General features: G+C 48.6%; 1 protein-coding gene across 4 annotated transcripts in view; it reads left to right on the top strand.

Annotated features, from left to right (window-relative positions):
* The window catches only part of NEDD4L (NEDD4 like E3 ubiquitin protein ligase), a 444386-nt gene that overhangs the window by 167555 nt on the left and 259331 nt on the right, over positions 1–17500 (top strand). The window lies entirely within an intron of this gene.

Raw genomic sequence — 17500 nt, 5'->3', positions numbered from 1 at the left:
TTTTTTTTTTCTTGCTGCACATCCCTTAGACAAAGCAGTAACATCTAGTGGTAATTGGTGAGGACTGATATATTACCTACAATTCCCTCATGTACTGGAACAGTAGTAAAGCAATTATTACAATACTATAGTATTATTATTAGTATTATTTTTTACTATTTTATTAAGACTAGAAATATATTTTGCCTTCACTGTTAATAGATTGCAACCTTTTTTTGAATGGCCCTGCAGAAAAAAAACCTGCTCATCAGTTTCATCTACTGGTGGTGTGATTTGGTGGTAAAGGGGGGGGAGGCTCCTGCTGCAGCTAGTGGTGTTCCAGCTACACACAGGAAAGGAAGGATAAGACTAGGCACCCTCTACTCAACTAAACTGGTCACTGCGGTGGCTGTGGCTCAGATGGGCGTCTTCGTTCTCCGGTGCTGGCGCCGCCTCTTTCGGCCAACTTCGTCGTCCTTCTGAAGCCTGTGTGCATGATGCGTCTGTCATACACACTCGCTTGTTTCGCGCAGGCGCACTACAACACTTTGATCTGCCCTGCTCAGGACCTGAATGCCGGTGAGTGCGTATGACTTTTGATGTGTCATGCACCGTGGCTTCAGAAGGACGACAACAGTGGCGACAAAGATGGCCGAAAGAGGCAGTGCCTGCACCAGAGGACTAAGACTACCATCTGAGCCACAACCACCGTAACTATTGGTTTAGGTGAGTATTATAAAGTGTTTTGTTTTTGTTTTTTTATGTTTTACACTGCGGTCTGGGCTCTTATACACAGTATGTTAGAATGCTGTATAGAAGAGCCCCAGTGGTGGTGGCTGCAGCTTATAGGCCCCAAATCTGGTGACCGGTTCCCTTTTAACATTAGAGCAACAACTAAATGTAGCCTGGTGTCACTGTTTGGGGGGGGGGGGGGGGGTATTTCAAGTTTTGGTGTTTTAGGACCAATATTTTTGGATGGAACAGTCACAGGAGATAAGTATCTCAAAAGTCTAATGAAGCAAGTTGTTCCCCAGTTACAGCAACGGCCAAATTCAAATGACCTTTATTTCCAACAAGATGGACCCCTCCACATTATTCAAGAGTGGTCCGCGAGTATCTTGATCAAACCTTTCGTAATAAATGGATGGCCGAAGAGGCCCACTTGATTGGCCGGCACGTTCACCAGACTTGACCCCAATGGATTTTTTTCTTTCGGGGAGTCCTCAAGGAGAAAGTTTATAGTCGAAAACCAAAAGTGTCAGTGATTTGAAAAATTACATAGGAGATGCATTTCAAGAAATTAATACCCAAAGAGACTTGTGCAAAAGGTTTGTTGAAGCAAAAGAGGCTTCAAAGCTGCGCAAATTGTCATGGAAAACCGTTTGAGCGCCTGCGCGGATAAAGTTTAAGTGCTTTTGTATTATTGTGCAGAATAAAATGTAATTGTCAATGTTATGCTTGTGTTAGTAAATATAATTTTATATATAGATCAAAATAAATGTAATTTCTGTCCACCTATTTTTGGACCACCCTGTATGTATTATTTATTAGACTGATCACTAGAGGGCAGCGTAGTGCCATACACTAGGTTTCTGGAGGAGTATGGATCTGAAAACCGTGCTGATGAGAAAGGACAGCACAAATGTTTTGTACAGTATGGCCGGTTATGAGGCTAATGTAAGAAACATGCTCCTTTTATGACCTTGGCCATAAAACCGTGTATTTTTTTTAATTTTAATTTTTGAAAACTGCCTTTGGCTATATGTTGACCCATGGCGACTTAATGGATGAACGCTCTGTATGAAGATAGATCTTGTGCAGCTTAGGTCAGTTAGGGTCGTCTTCTCCTCCTAGATAGGTCCACCACGGGTCTTCTCTTCCTAGATGGGGCCACCACGGGTCTTCTCTTCCTAGATGGGGCCACCACGGGTCTTCTCTTCCTAGATGGGGCCACACGGGTCTTCTCCTCCTAGATGGCTCCACCACGGGTCTTCTCCTCACAGATGGCTCCACCACGGGTCTTCTCCTCCTAGATGGCTCCACCACGGGTCTTCTCCTCCTAGATGGCTCCACCACGGGTCTTCTCCTCCTAGATGGCTCCACCACGGGTCTTCTCCTCCTAGATGGCTCCACCACGGGTCTTCTCCTCCGAGATGGCTCCACCACGGGTCTTCTCCTCCTAGATGGCTCCACCACGGGTCTTCTCCTCCTCCTCGATGCTCCACCACGGGTCTTCTCCTCCTCCTCGATGGCTCCACCACGGGTTTTCTCCTCCTCGATGGCTCCACCACGGGTCTTCTCCTCCTAGATGGCTCCACCACGGGCCTTCTCCTCCTCCTAGATGGCTCACCACGGGCCTTCTCCTCCTCCTAGATGGCTCCACCACGGGCCTTCCTCCTCCTCCTAGATGGCTCCACCACGGGCCTTCTCCTCCTCCTAGATGGCTCCACCACGGGCCTTCTCCTCCTCCTAGATGGCTCCACCACGGGCCTTCTCCTCCTCCTAGATGGCTCCACCACGGGCCTTCTCCTCCTCCTAGATGGGTCCACCACGGGCCTTCTCCTCCTCCTAGATGGCTCCACCACGGGCCTTCTCCTCCTCCTAGATGGGCCCACCACGGGTCTTCTCCTCCTCCTCCTCCTAGATGGGTCCACCACGGGCCTTCTCCTCCTCCTCCTAGATGGGTCCACCACGGGCCTTCTCCTCCTCCTCCTAGATGGGTCCACCACGGGCCTTCTCCTAGATGGGTCCACAAAAGGTCGTCTCAAAACGGTCAGCCCCAGGTTGCCTATCTGGAGGTATTCTGTGGGGTTCTATTTTAGGTCATAGTTCCTGCCATGAGCTACTAAAGACTTTGCAGAGGGAGCGTATGTACCCGGTAGTGACTTGGCTCCCATATAATTATACCTACACATCCACAGAGGTTTCCAGTGGCATCTAGCACGTGCGCAGTGAGGCACTTTGCTGGCCATGGCTTCATCTTTGAACCGAATATGTAGGGCGTCCTTCTGACTCTTCTCCCCCGCCCCCAACCCCCCCATCCCATCTCCAAACACATGATGTTGAAAGACATAAGGATCAGGTGGTCTGAATTTAATCCACCATCCATAATCTTTTCCGTTCACCAGATGTATAAGCCACTGCCTTAGAAACCACATGAATGCTCGGCTGAGCTGAGCGTCCGTGTATGGGTGAATCTGAGGTGATGGCTGTCGGCTTGAAGACCACCAAGGTGTAGGAGTTATATTAGGCTGTGTTCACACGCACGCATTGTGGTCTTTTTCTTGTTTCCCTAAATAATCCCTAAATCTTGCAGGGTAATGGTTTGGTGCTTTGTCTGCAAAACCTCTTGGTCATTATGATGAAAGCAAGAAGACAGGAAACCGTGGTTAAAAGCCACAGCATGACCATTACATGTGAACGGAGCCATAGGGTATGGGCGCCTGGAGAGGCAGTAAATAGTGTAATTTTTAAGTGCAAACCATGTGAGATTTGGATGAGGTTTTTGGGTCTTACTCTTGATGCTGTTTTCAAGTAAGCGCACATATTATTTTTGGAAACCACCGTTCATTTTTGCTATAGGAAGATGTGTCAGGAAACCTTCTGTCGACCTTTTTTCTGCCTATATATATACGGTAGATATATATATAATATTCTCTAAAATAGGTCTACCGAGAAGTATATGTATATATTGTGTGCTCGTAGTGAAAGGTGGCACGAGAACGGATTGCTTACTTTAACCATTTTGCATCTTTTAATGCTGCTTTTAATTGCTTCATTTGTTTTTTCTTCAAATACTGAACGTCATATGTTAGCAGTTTTACATTGCACTTTATATATTCTGGTTTTTTAGTGCTTTTTTTTTTTTAGGAGGGATCCAAGTAAAATATGCGTAAAAATGACAATCATGTGCACATAGAAGTCCAAAAATTTCTTAAGGATTTCCTTCTTTTTTTTTTTTTTTTTGTCTCCTCTTTTGACTTCCTTGTCAAGTTTGGCGATTGTCCCATACATTTTTTGGGGTGGAAAAATAAGACTATGAGCAGCAATGTGGATCACCCATTGATCCTAAATCTGAGTGGATTCAGATTATTCCACTGATTTTTTTTTTTTTTTTTTGGAGCGGATTTACACCCTTAGGCTGGAGTCACACTTGCGATTAACTCGCACGAGTGCAATGCGAGAGAATCTCGCATTGCACTCGGACTAATGTTAAGCAATGAGGCAGCTCAGATCTGCTATTTTTTTTTAGTCCAAATCGGACTGAGAAAACGCAGCATGCTGCGTTTTATAGAGTTTCTCATGCGAGTCACTCCAATACAAGTCTATGGGCGCGTGAAAAAAAAACGGATGTCACACGGACGGCACTCACACCATCCTAGTGACATGTGTTTTTATAAATACATTTATCGCATGTTGCAGAAAACACTGGAAATGAGTGAGGTCTGTTGATGTCTGTCAATCTCTATCTCTCTCTGTCACTCTATCCTTCCCCCCCCCCCCCCCTCTCATACTCACCGATCACAGGCGCGGCGCTGCATGGCTGTCACACTGCTCCGGCGGCTTTTCCTCTTTTGAAAAAGCCGGCCGCTCATTATTCCATCTCGTATTCCCTGCTTCCCCCGCCCACCGGCGCCTATGATTTGGTTTCAGTCACACGCCCCCATGTTGAGTGACAGCTGTCTCACTGCAACCAATCACAGCAGCCGGTGGGCGGGTCTATATCTTGCTGTAAATTAAATAAATAATTTTTAAAAAACGGCGTGCGGTCCCCCCCTATTTTCATACCAGCCAGGGTAAAGCCATACGGCTGGAGGCTGGTATTGTCAGGATAGGGAGCCCCATGTTATGAGGAGCCTGCCACCCTAAAAATATCAGCCAGCAGCTGCCCGTAATTGCAGCATCCATTAGATGCGACAGTCCCGGGACTGTACCCGGCTTATCCCGAATTGCCCTGGTACGGTAGCTAGATTTTCTCAATTTCTTAGGGTATGTGCACACGCTGCAGATTAGGTGCTGAAATCTTCTGCACCTTGTGGCTGAAAAACGTGTTTTTGTTGCATTTTGGCTAAAATAAACCCCAAAAAAGCAGGAAAAACCTCACCAACAATTGAAATGCTGCAGATTCTTTTTTTTCTGCACCCAAAACTGCAAGAAAAAAAAAAGCAACGTGTGCACAGCACTAAAGGCCTCTCATTGACTTTTGCATATGGATAAACATGCAGATTTGGGCAACAAACTGCACCAAATCTGCAAGCAAAAACTTGTGTGCGCAAAGCCCTATGGTAATTAGGATGCTGGGAATAATAAACAGAATATTTGACAATTTTTAATTTTTTTTTTCTAACTGATATAAGACTTTGGCCTTTACTTTATATGAAAAAGCGCCGAGGAGTGACGGGTGTAATCGTTCCGGTATGGAATTTTTAATTTAATTTTTTTTTTTGTGTGTGTTTTTGCTCTTTCTTGGAAGTCACCCGTCTGAGTTCTAGGAATGGCTGGTTCTGTCTAATAATTGCTAATAATTAGCTTTCCGGCGCTCATTACTGTGTTGTGACACTTGTCATCTCTTCCATCGTCGCAGGTGGAAAGTTACTGCACTTCGTAGTCACATTCACCTGCCGCTGATATTTATCGGATTATCTCGGGTGCACGTATACGCAGAGGCGCCGGCGTCGCCATGCTTCTCTATTCATAAAGAGCAACTCCACCCAAAATGCCATTGTAAAGGGGTATCCGGAATCATCCACTAAATTCCATAAATAAAAATCCCCTATAGCCCTTGTATCACCTATCAATTGTCGTTCTTTAGGAATGGGCATTTTTTTTATACTATCCTACAGCTAAACAACAAAAAAAGGGCAGAAATATGTCATCTGTTGCCGTAAGAGTAAAAATAAACCTTTTGTTCTTGAAAGAACAAAAGGAAAAAAAAACCTAAAGTGCAAAAAAAATGCCCCTGGCGAAAAGTGATTTAAATAATACACCCCCCCCTTAATAATGAGATGACTCTGCTAACTATGTCCAGTCTGTAAAACAAAGCTGACCAGTAAGCAGCAGAAAACAGTGAATGTCAGCCTATTGCTTTAAATCTAGGGTGAAAACTGGTATGTTGGGGGGTGGGGGTGTAGCGCCCCTGAAGCAATGAGGAGCTACAGGGAACTGCATCCCAACCAGGATGCAGGACCTACCCCCAGGGACCCAGAAGACCAGTGCCGGTAAAAGCCAAACATTTAATCTAATCCCTGTTTTTCCCCCATTCCCAAGGACTGGTGACAGGTTGGGGTTGGACCCAGCGGATGGATACCTAGGGGTGGAGCCGATCCAGTCCACTAGATGACAACCAGCGGGGAGGGGTCAGACAGTAAGTGGAAGTGAGAGGAGACGGATGTGACTGTACTGACAGAGTGTAACGGTGACCTGAGGGCCCAGGCGTGTGGTTGCCGGTGGAGTACTCCCGGAACCATAGCACCGACTGAGTACAGAGCCCTAGGTCGGGCAAACGCTCCAGGCAGACCTGATAAAATCTTCACGGTAAGGGGACCATCCAGGACCTCGCTGACCGTAAAATTCGGGACACAATAGCAACAGGATAACCGGGGATTGGGACCAGAGGAACAGACACCACAGGGTTCAAGTTACCTGTTATACCGACTGTGAGACGACCAGGAGGGGACCCCTCAACGCTCCAAACCACGGGAACCCACAATCCAGAGACAGGTGCAGGGGAAAGAAGCCACCTGGTCATCAACCCAGCGCTGGGACTAAAAGGACCAGTGGTGAGAACCAGCCTTCATCGGGTTGCTTATCTTTACAACACAGTGAGTAAAGAGACCAGTTACACTGCAATCCCTTGTGTGGCCTATCTTCTTTCCGTGCCCCACAATATAATCTATCCCCTGGGGCCTGGCCCTACTTGCGGAGGGCCCAACATCCAGGCTGCCACTAACACCAGCCTCAGTGAGAAACTGTGCAGCGTCGGCTCCACTAACATAGCCACAACAAGTGGAGTCATGACAAAAACTCTTAACAATCCCCTGTAAATACCCCTTTTTGAATATCGACCTCAGGGTCATGGAGCCAGGCAACGGGGCCACCTAGTGAACTGTCCCAACGTACCCAGGCCCGGGACTGAGTACCCCATAGCCTTGGGCGTTGGTGGTTGTGGCTGGGATGCTGGTTGTGGCTGGGATGCTGGTTGTGGCTGGGATGCTGGTTGGGGTTGGGATGCTGGTTGGGGCTGGGATGCTGGTTGGGGCTGGGATGCTGGTTGGGGCTGGGATGCTGGTTGGGGCTGGGATGCTGGTTGGGGCTGGGATGCTGGTTGGGGCTGGGATGCTGGTTGGGGCTGGGATGCTGGTTGGGGCTGGGATGCTGGTTGGGGCTGGGATGCTGGTTGGGGTTGGGATGCTGGTTGGGGTTGGGATGCTGGTTGGGGCTGGGATGCTGGTTGGGGCTGGGATGCTGGTTGGGGTTGGGATGCTGGTTGGGGTTGGGATGCTGGTTGGGGTTGGGATGCTGGTTGGGGTTGGGATGCTGGTTGGGGTTGGGATGCTGGTTGGGGCTGGGATGCTGGTTGGGGCTGGGATGCTGGTTGGGGCTGGGATGCTGGTTGGGGCTGGGATGCTGGTTGGGGCTGGGATGCTGGTTGGGGCTGGGATGCTGGTTGGGGCTGGGATGCTGGTTGGGGTTGGGATGCTGGTTGGGGTTGGGATGCTGGTTGGGGTTGGGATGCTGGTTGGGGTTGGGATGCTGGTTGGGGTTGGGATGCTGGTTGGGGTTGGGATGCTGGTTGGGGTTGGGATGCTGGTTGGGGTGATTGCTGGGGTGGGGGTGGTGCTGCTGGTTGGGGTGGTGGTGGCTGGGGTGGTGGTTTTGGTTTTTTTTATAAATCCGAACGTTAAAAAAAAAAACAAAAAACAACTTTACAAATACAGCTAATAAAAATCCGATTTAAATACTGGCATTTTCGGACAATACGTTTCCTTTAAGCATTTTGAGGAATGTGAGTGAAGAGGACGAGACGTTGTGGGATGTTGTTTATTTTCAGCCGGTGGAAGTGGTCAGAGGACGCAGCGAGTGTTTATTTCCTCTGAAGAGATTTACCCTTCAAATACACTTCTACTTCAAACCATTTGCCAACCCGCAGCAGGAGCCCGAGATCCAATTGTAGATTTGGCTCCGGCTGTGGCGTTTATCAGCAAATGTTTGCTAGTGGAAAGAGTCCTACAGTTTGATCTCACCTGGTGGCGGCTCAGCCGAGTGATTTCCAAATACACAATTTCGTTCTACGATGTGCACCGTGGAGGGGTCTGAGTGGACCGACAGTGTGTAATGTGAGGTCTGGTAACATGTCCGAAATATAGCGGAGGTAATAATAATATCCACGGCCATAAAGTCATTAGAATAGATAAAATCAAAGAATGAAAGGTTCATTCACTGCATTACAGGTTCTTACTCATAGGGAGCAGTATTATAGCAGTTATATTCTTCTACATAGGGAACCGTATTATAGTAGATATATTCTTGTACGTAGGGGCAGTATTATAGTAATATTCTTGTACATATATGGCAGTATTATATTCTTGTACATATGGTAGGGGTAGTATTATAGTAGTTATATTCTTGTACATAGGGAACAGTATTATAGTAGATATATTCTTGTACGTAGGGGCAGTATTATAGTAATATTCTTGTACATATATGGCAGTATTATATTCTTGTACATACGGTAGGGGTAGTATTATAGTAGTTATATTCTTGTACATAGGGGCAGTATTATAGTAGTTATATTCTTGTACATAGGGGGCAGTATTATAGTAGTTATATTCTTGTACATAGGGAACAGTATTATAGCAGTTATATTCTTGTACATAGGAGCAGTATTATAGTAGTTATATTCTTGTACATAGGAGCAGTATTATAGTAGTTATATTCTTGTACATAGGAGCAGTATAATAGTAGTTATATTCTTGTACATAGGAGCAGTATAATAGTAGTTATATTCTTGTACATAGGAGCAGTATTATAGCAGTTATATTCTTGTACATAGGAGCAGTATTATAGTAGTTATATTCTTGTACATAGGAGCAGTATAATAGTAGTTATATTCTTGTACATAGGAGCAGTATAATAGTAGTTATATTCTTGTACATAGGAGCAGTATTATAGTAGTTATATTCTTGTACATAGGGAACAGTATTATAGCAGTTATATTCTTGTACATAGGGAGCAGTAATATAGTAGTTATATTCTTGTACATAGGGGCAGTATTATAGTAGTTATATTCTTGTATATTGGGGCAGTATTATAGTAGTTATATTCTTGTACATAGGAGCAGTATTACAGTAGTTACCGTATATTCTTGCGGCATATTGCAGTATTGGGATTTTCCAAAATGTTAATGCACAAAATTTTGGGAAATTCTTGTTAATGACTCTTACCTGATAAATTGCTGTTGATCCATAAAATATTTTTTGACACGTGGGTTGGTGATGCGGGCCATGCCCTTCCTTAATGAGCCAGAAATGGAGCGGCACCAAAATATGGCTGATACAAAAAGATAGGGGACATCTTGGGGAAAAATAGCAGATATTAACATGTTTAGGTTTACAGCTGTATTAAAAAAAAAATGCAGCTAAATATGATCAGTGTCACATAAGGAATAAAAGGAATAATCTATCTCAGGGTAATGTAATTGTGAGGTTTGCGGCGCTGTGTCTCTGCCGGTGTGTACAGTATGTAGTGGATCCGGTTTACTGTAAATGGCTCCAGCTTCACGTGTCTTATGTACGGTTATTTTTTGTGCTGATTGTGACGGTTATTGCAAGAATCGTCCCCTTTATAGCCAATAACTCCCATGATGGGTGCAGCAGCTGGATATGAACACGGGGCTCACGAATAATGAACTGTGCGCTGATGTCGGGTCGAAAATTAAGTATACGGGTTTTCTGTATCAATACAAAATGATTTGTTTGCCGACAACAAGTGGAGATCAACTTTTTTAAATTGTAGTTGATTTGATTCCGCAGAGACCGAAATGCAATGCCGGCGTATCTAAGACCGGATGAGTTCTGTAAAGAGCTGCTGCCATCTTGATATTGCCTTGTAAACTGCTATCACTGGTTTGGTGAGAGCGCCACTTTGAGTATTGTTTACATATATGTGGAGCCCACCTGCAGTAGTCGCCCCAGGGACACCACTCCACCTTCAGGGACGCCACAGGGTCTCCACTTTTTAGTATTTCTGGCAACAGGTATGTCGGTTTTATATATGAGTCGTGACGCCACTCACGGTTTGCGGTCAGGGATATGGGTGACCGCCACTGCAGGTTTAACGAGCGTCTGGGGCTGATGGAGTCTGCAGTCGGATGGTGTGGCCTCCCGTGAGTGAGGCTGGCCCCATCGGCTCGGTTGTGTAGAACAACAGGTCCCAGAATAACTTAGTCTGTCTACGAGGTCTTTCAACTGTTCTTTACTCACTTTTAGATGTTATCGTGAGGTAACCGGGCGATGCTGAGATTAAACCAGGTGGAACCAGGAACTCCTTCAGGCTGGTCTAAGGGTAACCGTTAACTCGCCTTCCTAGCACTTGTTGGTTCGGATAACCCCTGACTTGAAGTACCGTGGGATTCATCCAGGGAAGTCGCTACTGCCTTTTCTCCCCTTTTTTGGCCCGTTTGCCGGCAGCGTGGACCAAGGGGGATGGCTCCAGGCTCGATCCCCTTTATGGGCCACCTCGTTGCTGCTGAGGCTCGGACTCTAGATGGTTGGTGAGGGACTTGTAGTTCCCCTCACCGGCAGGTTTAGCAGATCAATAAATGAACGTCTACTCTAGGGACCTGTTCCCCGTGCGTGCCTACCTAGTCACCAGCAGTCCCCGTACTCTACTGCCTCTCTTCAGGTGTCTTTCTGACTGACTCTCTCTGGTAACCGTTCTCCCCTGCTAACTGATACTTCACGTGCAGTGTCTGACTAGTGTCTGCCCGCGCCTGCGTCTCCTAGCAACCACACTCCACTAACAGACTGGCTCTCCTCTTACTCTCCTGACAGCCTCTGCAACCTAAGCTCCTAGCCCCTCCACTACACCCCTTGACAAGATGTGGAGGCAAGCCCTCTCTTGGGTCTGCCCAAGGATCCCCTCTCAAGGTGTGGGAGACGTGGTTTACACACCCTATTCCAGCCTTTGGGATTACCTGAAAGTACTTTCCCAGCATGGGTGCAGTACTCAGTGGCGCCTGACCAGGTCAGGGGCGCCACACATGCATTTAACAGACCATATTTAATTAAAGGGTTGTAAGTAAGGACTAAATCCGCTCTCCAGTGGCGTAACTAGACTCCGATGGGCCCTGGTGCAAAATATGGACCTGGTGTATTTGTCCCCCCTCCCACATCCTGGTGTATATTAGTCACCCCCATCCTGGTGTATATATCTCCCACTGCTCATCCTGGTGTATATGCCCCCCATCCTGGTGTATATATGGCCCCCCCACCATCCTAGTGTATATATGCGCCCCCCCATCGTCCTGGTGTATGTGCGCGCCCCCCCCCCCCATCGTCCTGGTGTGTGTGTGTCCCCCCCATCCCCATCGTCCTGGTGTGTGTGTGTCCCCCCCATCGTCCTGGTGTGTGTGTCCCCCCCCCCCATCGTCCTGGTGTATGTGCCCCCCCATCGTCCTGGTGTATGTGCCCCCCCATCGTCCTGGTGTATGTGCCCCCCCCCCATCGTCCTGGTGTATGTGCCCCCCCATCGTCCTGGTGTATGGGCCCCCCCCACCCCCCCATCATCCTGGTGTATGGCCCCCCCCACCCCCCATCATCCTGATGTATGCCCCCCCCCATCGTCCTGGTGTATGGGCCCCCCCCCCATCGTCCTGGTGTATGTGGCCCCCCCCCCCCCATTGTCCTGGGGTTTGTGTCTTCCCCCCCCCCCCCCATCACCCTGGTGTATGTGCCCCCCCCCCCCCCCATCATCCTGGGGTATGTGCCCCCCCCCCCAATCATCCTGCTGTATATTTTGGGAAAATAGTGCATTGTCTGTGTCCTGAAATGGGGCCATAAAAAAAAAACCTCCTGACTCCTAAAACAAGCCCTCATGTGAGTCACCCAAAAAAAAAAACCTGAAACATTTTAAGAATGTGGAAAGGAAAGCAAATGCAGGGGTGATGTGTGTGGGGTCTCTGCATCCTCCGCTGCATCCCTCCTCCTGACTGCTGCGCTCCAGGTACGTGCAGGTGATGGCCGGGCAGCGCAGGGTGTAGACGGGGCAGGTGGAGCGCATCATTTCCCCATCCGCTCTATAGTGAGTCACATAATTACACCGCCGTCCTCTCCGGGTGTTTGTGCTGCGAGCCGGGATCCACTGAATACAAAGCACAAGGTAAGGACTAGCAGGGGCACTACAACTCCCAGCATGCACTGATGGTGGGTGCAGGCTGTCAGTATATCACCAAAGTGAGTACACCCCTGACATTTTTGTAAATATTTTATATCTTTTCATGGGACAACACTGAAGATCTGACCCTCTGATACAATGTACAGGTGACATTATCATATGAGGCTTCTAATTTAGGTTTTTTTTTGGTTTTACCCTCCATTGTGGGCTGTAACCACGCTGACACACAGATCTGCAGGAGGAGCTGGAAGCCCAAAACGGCAGGTTTTTCTTATTTTTTGTTTTGTTGTAATTCAGGAAAGTGGCTTTGTGTTTCACAAACCTGAGCCAAGAAAAAAAGTTGCAAAAATCTACATGCCCCATAAAGGTATTGATTTGGCTGTGTGTAACTTGTTAGGACGCGTTCAGACATAATGTATAAGTCTAGGCACCTTTTGTAGGGAGCGTGTGACACTGCTTATTCCAGTGATTTCTTTGTTTCTTCATTACCAGGGATAGTGTCATCTTCCTGGATAGTTACAGCTTCCCGAAACAATGAGTCATGTGACACCAATGACCTCCCAAAATGCCATGTGCCGCACACACAGAAGGGGCGGGGGTGAAGCTTACTTCCTAGACGTATATGTAGAGCTAAGCTGCAATACCACATACAACCTGAGGACAGATGAGGCGCTTTTTTTTTTTTTGCCTTTTTTTTGCCTTTTTCATCTCCTTTTTTCGTCTCTTCTTTTATTCCCCCGTCTCCTCTTTTATTCCCCCGTCTCCTCTTTTATTCCCCCGTCTCCTCTTTTATTCCCCCGTCTCCTCTTTTATTCCCCCGTCTCCTCTTTTATTCCCCCGTCTCCTCTTTTATTCCCCCGTCTCCTCTTTTATTCCCCCGTCTCCTCTTTTATTCCCCCGTCTCCTCTTTTATTCCCCGTCTCCTCTTTTATTCCCCGTCTCCTCTTTTATTCCCCCGTCTCCTCTTTTATTCCCCCGTCTCCTCTTTTATTCCCCCGTCTCCTCTTTTATTCCCCCGTCTCCTCTTTTATTCCCCCGTCTCCTCTTTTCTTCCCCCGTCTCCTCTTTTATTCCCCCGTCTCCTCTTTTCTTCCCCCGTCTCCTCTTTTCTTCCCCCGTCTCCTCTTTTATTCCCCCGTCTCCTCTTTTATTCCCCCGTCTCCTCTTTTATTCCCCCGTCTCCTCTTTTATTCCCCCGTCTCCTCTTTTATTCCCCCGTCTCCTTTTATTCCCCCGTCTCCTCTTTTATTCCCCCGTCTCCTCTTTTATTCCCCCGTCTCCTCTTTTATTCCCCCGTCTCCTTTTATTCCCCCGTCGCCTCTTTTGTTCCCCCGTCGCCTCTTTTGTTCCCCCGTCGCCTCTTTTGTTCCCCCCGTCGCCTCTTTTGTTCCCCCCGTCGCCTCTTTTGTTCCCCCCGTCGCCTCTTTTGTTCCCCCCGTCGCCTCTTTTGTTCCCCCCGTCGCCTCTTTTGTTCCCCCCGTCGCCTCTTTTGTTCCCCCCGTCGCCTCTTTTGTTCCCCCCGTCGCCTCTTTTGTTCCCCCCGTCGCCTCTTTTGTTCCCCCCGTCGCCTCTTTTGTTCCCCCCGTCGCCTCTTTTGTTCCCCCGTCGCCTCTTTTGTTCCCCCCGTCGCCTCTTTTGTTCCCCCCCGTCTCCTCTTTTGTTCCCCCGTCTCCTCTTTTATTCCCCCGTCTCCTCTTTTCTTCCCCCGTCTCCTCTTTTCTTCCCCCGTCTCCTCTTTTATTCCCCCGTCTCCTCTTTTATTCCCCCGTCTCCTCTTTTATTCCCCCGTCTCCTCTTTTATTCCCCCGTCTCCTCTTTTATTCCCCCGTCTCCTCTTTTATTCCCCCGTCTCCTCTTTTCTTCCCCCGTCTCCTCTTTTCTTCCCCCGTCTCCTCTTTTCTTCCCCCGTCTCCTCTTTTCTTCCCCCGTCTCCTCTTTTCTTCCCCCGTCTCCTCTTTTATTCCCCCGTCTCCTCTTTTATTCCCCCGTCTCCTCTTTTATTCCCCCGTCTCCTCTTTTATTCCCCCGTCTCCTCTTTTATTCCCCCGTCTCCTTTTATTCCCCCGTCTCCTCTTTTATTCCCCCGTCTCCTCTTTTATTCCCCCGTCTCCTCTTTTATTCCCCCGTCTCCTCTTTTATTCCCCCGTCTCCTTTTATTCCCCCGTCGCCTCTTTTGTTCCCCCCGTCGCCTCTTTTGTTCCCCCCGTCGCCTCTTTTGTTCCCCCCGTCTCCTCTTTTGTTCCCCCCGTCGCCTCTTTTGTTCCCCCGTCGCCTCTTTTGTTCCCCCGTCTCCTCTTTTATTCCCCCGTCTCCTCTTTTATTCCCCCGTCTCCTCTTTTATTCCCCCGTCTCCTTTTATTCCCCCGTCTCCTCTTTTATTCCCCCGTCTCCTCTTTTATTCCCCCGTCTCCTCTTTTATTCCCCCGTCTCCTCTTTTATTCCCCCGTCTCCTCTTTTATTCCCCCGTCTCCTTTTATTCCCCCGTCGCCTCTTTTGTTCCCCCCGTCGCCTCTTTTGTTCCCCCCGTCGCCTCTTTTGTTCCCCCGTCGCCTCTTTTGTTCCCCCCCGTCGCCTCTTTTGTTCCCCCCCGTCGCCTCTTTTGTTCCCCCCCGTCGCCTCTTTTGTTCCCCCCCGTCGCCTCTTTTGTTCCCCCCGTCGCCTCTTTTGTTCCCCCCGTCGCCTCTTTTGTTCCCCCCGTCGCCTCTTTTGTTCCCCCCGTCGCCTCTTTTGTTCCCCCCGTCGCCTCTTTTGTTCCCCCCGTCGCCTCTTTTGTTCCCCCCGTCGCCTCTTTTGTTCCCCCCGTCGCCTCTTTTGTTCCCCCCGTCGCCTCTTTTGTTCCCCCCGTCGCCTCTTTTGTTCCCCCCGTCGCCTCTTTTGTTCCCCCCGTCGCCTCTTTTGTTCCCCCCGTCGCCTCTTTTGTTCCCCCCGTCGCCTCTTTTGTTCCCCCCGTCGCCTCTTTTGTTCCCCCCGTCGCCTCTTTTGTTCCCCCCGTCGCCTCTTTTGTTCCCCCCCCGTCGCCTCTTTTGTTCCCCCCCGTCGCCTCTTTTGTTCCCCCCGTCGCCTCTTTTGTTCCCCCCCGTCGCCTCTTTTGTTCCCCCCGTCGCCGTCTCCTCTTTTTTTTTTTTTTTTTCCCCCGTGGCCTTTTTTTTTTTCCTTTTTTTTTTTTAACATCCCCTTTTACCATTACTAAACCTAATGTTACAGTGCATGTGTCATGCAACCCAAAATGATCATATCTCCATCTTTGCCTTTGTTATATCCCTGCTTGTTTCTCCTTTCCACCTGCACTTGCTTCACACGTTCCGTTTTGTGTAGGGAGTGTTGATCGCTGCCTGTGGTGGGGAAGCGGGATCCCGCTTGCTCCTACCAGATGCAGGTGGACCACTCGGGCGAAGTCTCCTTTTAAAATTCTGTTCTGTCAACTGCGAGCAGTTGCCGGAAAGCCATCGAGACGTGATAGAAGTGTTATGAATTCAAACAAGGAGCTAATTGCCGCCCTGAGGAGCCGAGCCTGCCGAAAACAAACATCGCTCACATTCCTGCGTGTAAATAATGAACGGCTCGAATACGCAGCTTGCAACGCAGGACGCTTTATTTTCACTAAATATGTTGTGTGATATACAAAGTGTTTATAGTGGTTACTGTGCAGGCGGCGGAGAAGGATATGGAGGGGGGGGGCATCTGGAAGAGAAAACTTAAAGGGGGTCTCCGGCTTCCGAAAGAGAGAATCAGTGATTGGCTGCAGAGGTCACATGTTGATTGTTAGTAAACAAATACCACTGGAGTACCGGCGCCAAAGCCCTGAGCTACAAATAATTTTTGCACTTGCGCCATTTTGGCTTTCACAGGTTTTTTTTTGTTTCCCTGCACGTTAAACTTTGATGTGGTCGATGATTCCTGGACTCCTAAATCCACTGAGAGGAGCTCTGAAAAAGTCAGGATTTACAAGCTCGCTTTCAGACCATCCTAATGTGCTCACTGATGGATCCTCAGTTAGCTCATTTTCCAGCTGCCAATAGACTGTGCAGCTCAAAGGTTATAGAAGGCAAAGTGTGCAGTTATCATTCAAATCCAACGGTAAAAATGATTTTAGGCCAAATTACATGCAGATTATATATATATATATATATATATATAATATATATGCCCCGAAATGTAAACAACCCTCTTAACTCTGCTTAAATGAAAAGTTCTGCACTTATCTTCTATACTTTGTTTTATTAGTGTTTTTTTTTCTCTGTGTATTTATTTTGCCCTCACACAGCTGAGGGTTTGCTACAGTTGTAACCAGTCTAGATAATCCTGTGTGTGCTGAACACAACAGCTGCAGGACGGTCCTGATAGTTTGTTACAATGTATCGGTGCAGGTGAATGTGTTTTATAATGTTTATAATGGATTATCCAGACTGGATACAATATGGAGCAGTTAATCTTGTTAATTGTAAAGCATCGGAATGTAGGCAGTGTATGGCGATATTTCTTGTCTGTAGAGTGGTATTATGTGAGCACCCTAGTGTTCAAATATTGATTGTGCATATTGGGGTGATGGTGGCATTAGTTGTACACCCTGGGCTGGTGCTGGCATTCATTGCACACAGTAAAGTGTTGCTTGTCTTAGTTGTGCACCCTAAACCGTGCTGGGGTTGGGTTGCACGCCCTGTGGCGCTGCTGGGGTTGGGTTGCACGCCCTGTGGCGCTGCTGGGGTTGGGTTGCACGCCCTGTGGCGCTGCTGGGGTTGGGTTGCACGCCCTGTGGCGCTGCTGGGGTTGGGTTGCACGCCCTGTGGCGCTGCTGGGGTTGGGTTGCACGCCCTGTGGCGCTGCTGGGGTTGGGTTGCACGCCCTGTGGCGCTGCTGGGGTTGGGTTGCACGCCCTGTGGCGCTGCTGGGGTTGGGTTGCATGCCCTGTGGCGCTGCTGGGGTTGGGTTGCATGCCCTGTGGCGCTGCTGGGGTTGGGTTGCATGCCCTGTGGCGCTGCTGGGGTTGGGTTGCACGCCCTGTGGCGCTGCTGGGGTTGGGTTGCACGCCCTGTGGCGCTGCTGGGGTTGGGTTGTATGCCCTGTGGCGCTGCTGGGGTTGGGTTGCACGCCCTGTGGCGCTGCTGGCGTTGGGTTGCACGCCCTGTGG

The sequence above is a fragment of the Anomaloglossus baeobatrachus genome, chromosome 1 (genome assembly GCF_048569485.1).
Source record: "Anomaloglossus baeobatrachus isolate aAnoBae1 chromosome 1, aAnoBae1.hap1, whole genome shotgun sequence".
Classification (NCBI taxonomy): Eukaryota; Metazoa; Chordata; class Amphibia; order Anura; family Aromobatidae; genus Anomaloglossus; species Anomaloglossus baeobatrachus.
This window is presented reverse-complemented; position numbering and strand designations above follow the sequence as displayed.